Source organism: Diadema antillarum, unplaced genomic scaffold (genome assembly GCF_040938485.1).
Source record: "Diadema antillarum isolate AM-2024a unplaced genomic scaffold, OU_Dant_1.0 seq00000082_RagTag, whole genome shotgun sequence".
Classification (NCBI taxonomy): Eukaryota; Metazoa; Echinodermata; class Echinoidea; order Diadematoida; family Diadematidae; genus Diadema; species Diadema antillarum.
The window spans coordinates 339,613-347,890 of NW_027271175.1; positions in this window are offsets into that span (position 1 = coordinate 339,613).

An 8,278-nucleotide genomic window follows, 5' to 3' on the forward strand; every position below is an offset into this window, starting at 1 on the left:
GAACGAAAATCAGAACAATAATGATACAGACAGAACTTGGTTTTTATTATCAGACCCTGTTTGCGCAACCTCCTTATAGAATATATTAAACTCAAGCTGAATCTTTTGAGTTACCAAGGGGCTGATACGTTTGCGAAAATTGCGAACAGTTTATACATTTCGCAACTATACAAAGAGTCTTCGGCGGGATATACTTGCGTCGATACAGAGACATCAGCGAACTGTATAGAGAGACTAATGTTCTGCTCTAATGGTTCAGCTTATCCTCCCTCCGTCCTAATACTGGATTAAAAAAAGAAAGAAAGCACAATCTAACACATAAACGGTAAGGAAAATTTGCGTATAAGCGGTTACACGTGAGCTCAATGTTGTCCTCGCCCTGCGTCTTTTTATGTATGTGTCATTATGATCATCAATGCTCGTTTTGCCACGCTCAACAGCTCGCGAGAGACTGATGCCGACAGGGCCTCAAGTACAGTGTCGGCAGCAGCGAGGACGCAGGAAAGAGAGACCCCGCAGTATTCTCATCCTCAGCAGCAGACAAGACAACGAGACCAGCAACAGGGGCAACAGCCGCAACAACTGCAACAGGAGCAGCCGCAACAGCACCCCCAGTTCAGCCAGATGTTGCTGCAGGAAGCGCAGAACAACCGCGTATCGTCACTGCTGAGGGATATATCTCAGGTAAGGAAACACGTACTGTGATCCGCTGACACTGTTTGAATCCTGCCTCGCGCGTACACCCTAAAACACGCAACTTCACTTTTCAGTCAGGGGTTTGGATATGGAACCTGATAACACGTCGGTAATAAACGTCGCAGAGCCCTCTGGAAGAGCGGTGTTTTCATGATAAAGAGCTAAGCCTTATCTTGGGTAGATAGGAACATATTACTAGCTATTGTGTGCCTATACCATACACTCAGTACTCCTTGCACTCACGTACGGGAGGCATGCGCGTGTCGTCTTTCACAGATAACTTGTGTTGATTCAAGCTGCCTGCCAGCCTGTCTGTACGTGGATACCTGTCTATATTATGCTAACTTTTTTATCACAGTGAACTCCCGTTTTAACGAACGCGGTTGTAACGAAATTCTCGTTACAACGAAGTAAATACTTAAGTCCCCGAATTATCACCTATATATCTATTTATACTTTAATGTTCGGCTATAACGAAATTTCGATGTAATGAAAGAAAACCGCCGGTACTGAGGATTTCGTTTTAATGGGAGTTCATCATTTTTTCTTGCACCGACTGGTCACTGTGTGCGGGTTTGACTGTACGATACACACATGTGTTGATGTATGATGCTCGGTATTATCCTTGATCCGCATAGAGTATGATCATACATTTCAAACATTTCAAGTACCCAATGACGGAAGTACAGTAACGATGGGTCAATCAAGAAATCCCGATGGTGAACAGTTCTTGTGAAAACAATGAGTTGGTATGTAAAGTACTTACAAGAAGAGAATGATTGCTTCCTTCGACTATTTTCGTGTGAAAACCACACTCATTTACCAAATCATTTACCCAGTGCAATGCAGCTGATAACTCTATGATTCGTCGGTTAATCCATACAACATTATATTCAATGTCCCCCTCCCCCAAGAAGGTATCATATTCTTCTGGTGTTTAAAAAAATGAAAAAGCTGAAAAGAAAGTTAATTTCACCTTTACCCTTCCTTTTGGTGTATTTTCACGAAAACGTTAGCGAAACTCTGAAAATTCGTCGGTTAATCCTAGTTATCTTTAATGCCTCCCTCCCGACCATGCGGACCCTAAAGACGAGGCAGCATACTTATGCTTCTGGTGTTTTGTAAACAAATGAACAAGCTAGCAAAAAAAAAATTGTCTTCATTTCATCTTTACCCTTTCTTCCTTTTGGTGTAGCTTCGCGAGAGCCTGACGGACAGCCGCTGCAAGTTAGACCAGCTGAACGACAATCACCACATTCTCTGCGAGGAGAACGAACACCTTGTCCACGAGCTCGAAGCCGCAAACAAGACGATCAGGGAGGAGACGACGTCGCATCAAGACGACGTCGAGAAGATGAAGGACGTGGTGAGAGAATTGAAGCAAAAGAGAATCGAGCTGGTAAGCAATGACCTTCATCGTAATAGAACCCAGGAGGTAAACGTTATCAGCGTTTTAGAAAGGGGGGGGGGGCAGAAATTTAGTTGGAAGTTTCATACTATAGTAGTTTGTTTTAAAGTGCCATAAAGTTGATACAAAGCGGTATCCCAACAAATATCCTACATGCCATCTATTGGTAGAATAATCGTTTTTAAAGCAATTTTTACGTCTGTTTGGCCTAAGTGGCGGGCTTTTTCTTTTTTTGAATAAGTTGTTCCCCTTTCTCTAAGAGTGAAAACATCATTTTGAGACATACATTATTGACATTTCTTTACTGCATATTGCTGTTGTGGCTAGCATGTAAAGAAAGATACGGAATATTGATTTTCACCCACATTTCCTTGATCTTGTATGTATAGTTTTGCACCATTCATAAGATGTAGGAATTTTAGATTTTGTCTTGTCGTTTCTTCAACAATTTTTTTTTGGTTATTTAAAGATAGATTATAAAAACGAATTTCTGATTTTGGCGGCCACTTTGGCAGCCAGCTTGAATATGTCAATACGATAAACCTAACTATACACAGCCCAGTCGCTGTAAAAACGTTACAGTAAACCATAATATTTTCACAGTTTTCACCATTTATTGTGAAAAACATAAATTATGGGAATTTACACGTTTCTGATGGCCGCTTTGGAGGCCATCTTGAATATATGAAAAAAAAAATATGATGCAAGAGTTGCATTATCCAGAATCAGATTTAGGATTCTAGCACCTTTCAAGACGACAAAATAAGGTTAGGTCTAATTTTTGATTTGGCACATAGACTATAATTATACTTCTATTTTATTATCGGAGAGAAATGTATATGAAAGGTGAACTAACCAGCGGTATAGAGTGTCTGCTGTGCTTGTTGGTGCCACAAAGACTTTTCCTGTCCCTCATCTGGACAGTTTTGCGATCGCCCTGTTATGGTGGTGATGTGTGAGGCTGCTTGGCTTAGGATTGCTGTGCGTAAGGGCGGTGGTTGTGGTGGGGTTGACGGTGTGTCTGTCTGCGTGTGTGCGTTGTTGCTGTTGATTTTCTTGTCGTTCCTGTGATGGGTGTGTCCACAGTGGCGTGAGGGGCTTGTACCGCACGTCCACTCACGGCGACCACCAGGGAGAATTCCGCCCGACCATCCGGGGGTTGCATCTCTTTTATTGACTTCTGGGTGTTCTGCATGAATGATCCCGAGTATCCTAGTCTTTCTTGCCAGCCGCTTTCTCTAAAATTTAGAGAAGACAGTGTCTAACAGCACGAATAGCCTAGTCTCTTCTTTCCAGCAGCTTTGCTAAAATTCGGAGAGGACAATCAAGTCCTAGAGAACAATCCCATTATGTAGGGTGCTATGAAAAAGACTTGCGTGTGAAGATCAAACCCCTTATTGTCCGGATCAAGTGCCCACGATAGCTACAAAATAAGACATAACCCCCTCGAAACCACAACCCAGAGTTCGAGAGATTCTCTATGCAATAGGTTGTGAATAGTGATGGCAGTTTCAATACGTTTGTAAGTATACCTTACCCGTCGATGAAAAGGAACTATGGACACCAAGTATTCCCAATTAAGTATGGTCAAGGTTTGAAGTTCAAAAGACTGACCAGTGTGGACAATGGATAATGCAAGCCGGGTCTTCTATCAATGTACGGATTAAGTAAGAAAAGCACGGTTTAGTCTCGAGGCTTACTGCCGGTATTCATTCGCTCAGAATGCACGAATGCAGAGTCACGCCTATCCATACACTTAAAACACACAAAGCAAGGCTCAAATTGCGCCTCTTTTATTAAATTCAGTACTGGAAGTTTGAGATCTAATGCACACCTAGCTATCTCTTACACTGTTGATAAGATGAGCTCATATCTGTTCGTTCGAATACTGTTCATGCCTGATGATATCCGCTTTAAGACATAATATTTTCTTATTCATGATAACATTTGTCATTCTCCCATGAACTCTTCGACACATGATTATCATTTTAAAGGTACAGACGGTTACCGTAGAGTAGAATGTAGTTACAGTCAAACCTGCTTTAGCGGCCACCTGTCTATAGCGACCATCTGTCTATAGCGGCCACTGCAAAATCCCCCCGAGAGAAAAGCCCTGTTGAAGACCCTGTGTATAGCGGCCACCTGTCTAACGCGGCCGGCGGCCACAAATTTTGTTTCCCGCGGTAGATTTTAACCTGTCTATAGCGACCAAAAACCCAATGGAGCCGTAGCCGAGCCGATAATTCAGAGTGTTTTTCTGCTCTTAGCCGTGCGGGCAACGTTCAGTGATCGCTATCGCTGCATTCATCCCTCATTCAGTCATAACGATAATACACATACTATATACTGTGCAAAAATTTCCTATACACCGGCATGGTTAAATGCATGAAACACACGGTGTGTGCATATACGTACACACATATATGTACATAAGGATACAACGATGATATATGTACATGTAAGCAATGCACACAAAGTTGGATTACCTGTCAAAGCGGCCACCTGTTTATAACGTCCACTTTTTCAGTCTCCCTTGGGTGGCCGCTATAGACAGGTTTGACTGTATTTCCATTTATTCAAACATTTTTTTTTCTTCAACTATGTAGGCTATGGAAATGCCCATGTTTAGATACAAGCGCAGTAGTGGCAAGAGTTTATGTATATATTGTTTGTTTGTTTTTGAAAGAGGTTTTGGCATTTATTACTGTGGACGTGTTCATAAGTTAATAATGATGATAATAATAACAACAATCATCATCATCATCATAATGATAATAATAACAATAATAATAGTAATAATAATGATGATAAGAAATATTGTTATTGTTACTACGATCATCATCATTATTAATAGCATATTATCATTGTTACTATTATTATTGTCGTTATTATTATTATCATTATTATTATCATTATCATTTTTTTTTGACGCACCTATTTCCAGATGAAAGCAAGGAAGGTCCAGAAGCAGCAATGCAAGAGATTGAAGGAGGTGACGAATGCCCTGAGTCGAGCCGAGTCGAGTCGGAACGAGCTGAGCCAGGAGAACACCCGGCTCGCAGCGGTCTGCCAGGCCAAGGATACTCAAATCGAACTCTTGCAGGCCATCCTCAAAACGAACGGAGAAGAGGTACCCTCTTGCCTGCGTACCATTTTTTTTTCTTAAAGGCATAATTTACCATTTTGCAGATGGAAAAAAAAAACAGCATTAGTACCTTAACATAGTTCTAAAATATGAGTTAGGGATGGAAACAACCATTGTCAACATTTGAATCGGTAAAATTGATGTTAAGTACTGTTAAATATACAAAATGTGAACAATAGTTATGATAAAAATGTTTCTGGACTTAACCTTGTACAGTTACGGTTTATCGAGAAAAATACAGATATCTCCTTATATTCTAGTCTTTATCGCGAAAATTTTAAAGGATAGGAGGTTTTGTAATACAACAGACCTAAACATATGCATTAAATGTCATATCCTGAAAATTTCCAAATCACTGTTCCCAAAGGTAAATAGGAACTTTAACATATTAAGTTCGGATGTGTCATCACTCTCGCAACACCACTTCTTGTGAGTAACCTTGACATTCCGTGTGTTGTAGTTTCCCAGTGGCATTGCCGGGGTTAAAATACAAAAACCTCATTTTGGCTGATCGTCAAACGATTTGTGATGAGGCGTAAGAAAAATGTTGCCAACAAGGTTTGACTCATCTTGACGTCAGAATAGTGAAGCACTAAGAAGGTGCAGTCGCTAATTGTTGTTTTCATGTCGTCAACATAATTATGAACTATTACTGTCATACGTATTTGTTGAATCGCAAACTAGTTTTTCTGATGTTCTGCTTTTTTTTTTCCAGGCTAGAGAACATTCTGTCTGCTGCGAGACGACAAACACCTCTCAACCAAGAGATGACACAGAAATTAAAAGCCTTACCAAAAAACTGTGAGTGCGGTTCGGTAAAACTTGTACAGAAATGAGCAATAACGACTCGGAAGCAAGAGCAAAACAATTACATAAACAGCCTCAATAGCGAGGATGAATATCTAAAAACAACATGAATTAATTGCTATCAAATTACTGTACATTGTTTCTGACATGATGGAGCCTGCGTGGTCTAGTGTTCTGGAACTTTTCCTCTTGTACGACATTGATTTGGACTAATTCCAAGAGTCGGGGACATTCTATACCCGATATGAGATTGCACCAAGATAGCATCCCACATTACACTGTGATGTCAGAAACATGACTTGACTAAAGAGAAGTGAAAAAAAAAAATCGTCTGAGTCATTTAATTTAGCCAGGACCTATTGTTCGTCGACCTTCTGAGAGATGTATACATTAAAACCTAAAGTCTCTAAAGAGGAATTACGATTCCATTGCATTTCCAAACTACATGTACTAACAAATTACAAGGGCGTAGATTGCATAGAAATGCCAATTTTCTGCAAAGAAAATCTGTCAGAATTTCACGGAGAAATTAAATTTGTGTTTCTTTCTCTCTCTTTCTCCAGCTAATCATGATGCGGTTCTTTGAATAGGATACCGTGCTAGATACTCCGTTGTGACGAAAAGAATATTGAAAACTATCAACACATGTTTATTAATTTCTCATTTTCTATAGAGTTGCAGCTGAGAGCGAAATACGATCCATCAAAGTCATAAACTGTCGACTCAACATCGATCTACAAGTCAAGTGGTGAGAATTATGGCCTAGAGTTCAACGCCAATCGTCTTCAAAATTATTCTATAACGGTCGGGGTAAAATCGAGCAAATGAATTCCCCGAAAAGCTGGGTTTAATCAAAATCAGACGTATGAATAAAAAAAAGTTGTAGAATTTCAAATTTTCCACATTTTTATCGAATCTTCTATAATAGTAGCAAGTCTGTATGCAAACTAGATAACTATATCATGGCCCCACAACACTCCTTCCCACTCCCTCTGACGTACACACATGGCTTTCAAAAAAAAAAAAATCTTTGTCGTCGTCATGAAATTAAAAGTTGCCGTTTTGCTCACATCAGGTTTTTTTTTTGGTGATGCGATGCAATAAGTTAGCAATGGTAACTTTGCATGTGAAAAGGCTATCGAATATGAAGTTTTGAGAAAGACCTCTGATTGAGTGTGATGGTAGCTGGTTTGCTCCTGTGTTATGAAATTATCGAACATCTTATTTTATGCAACAGAGATTTTGCTTGATCATCGTGCCAGTACATGCATATAAACTAGAATGGTAATATGTGAATCGACATTATATGCCCATTTCAGAATTGTGCAAATGATGGTATTACGTATTGTCCTTAATCCCTCGTACTGCATTAGCTAAACAAAAAAAAAAATCTGTTGTTCCTTGTCAGTGATTTTCTGGAAAACCAAAAGGCTGAATGCAGTCGTCTTCAAGCCGCCCTCTACGATAAGGAGCAGACAGTCTGGGATCTGACCCGCCGTCTCGACGACGCCAAGCACAAATTGCAAACCGAGAAACAGTTACGCGTTATTCTCCAACAACGGTAACTACTTAAAAATGTCGATGCCGTTCTAACCTTCTGCAGCCACATCTTTGGATTTCGGACGAAGCATTGACAGATTAAATTTTTAAAAATCTTTTGAGCGATCACATTCTTTCACGTAAAAACAGAGAATATCACTGCATAATCTAAAGCTTATTCTTTGTCAATCACTGCTTATGTGTCCCGTGTGTTTGTATGTGCGTGTGCTTGAGTTTTTATGCGCATGCGTCTGTGTGTTTTTGATTAAAGGTACTCCCCCATCTCTTGGCCTTTTAGATAGAATTTGAGCAGGAATTATGATGAGTAAGTAATTCATCATTGAAAAGCAACATGCAAGTGATATTGACCATATGATTTATGATGTCCACGCTAGAATGAAACAGTAAAATATTACTGTGGCAATGGAGAATTCTTATCTGTTAATAAAATCATATCATATTAAAAATGTTATACTATATTTTGAACATTTTTTAGCACAATTTGTTTTTATTAGTACATGAGACTAATAAAAGCTATCGTCATGACATTTGCAACTATCAAAAATCTCGATACTTTTGACTTTGTGTGAAGGTATTTGGACAGTGAATGCTGGAAGGGCCCCGTCTGATTATTTTCTGATCGTGACATGATATCATAAGTCCTTAGATATTATGATTGAATC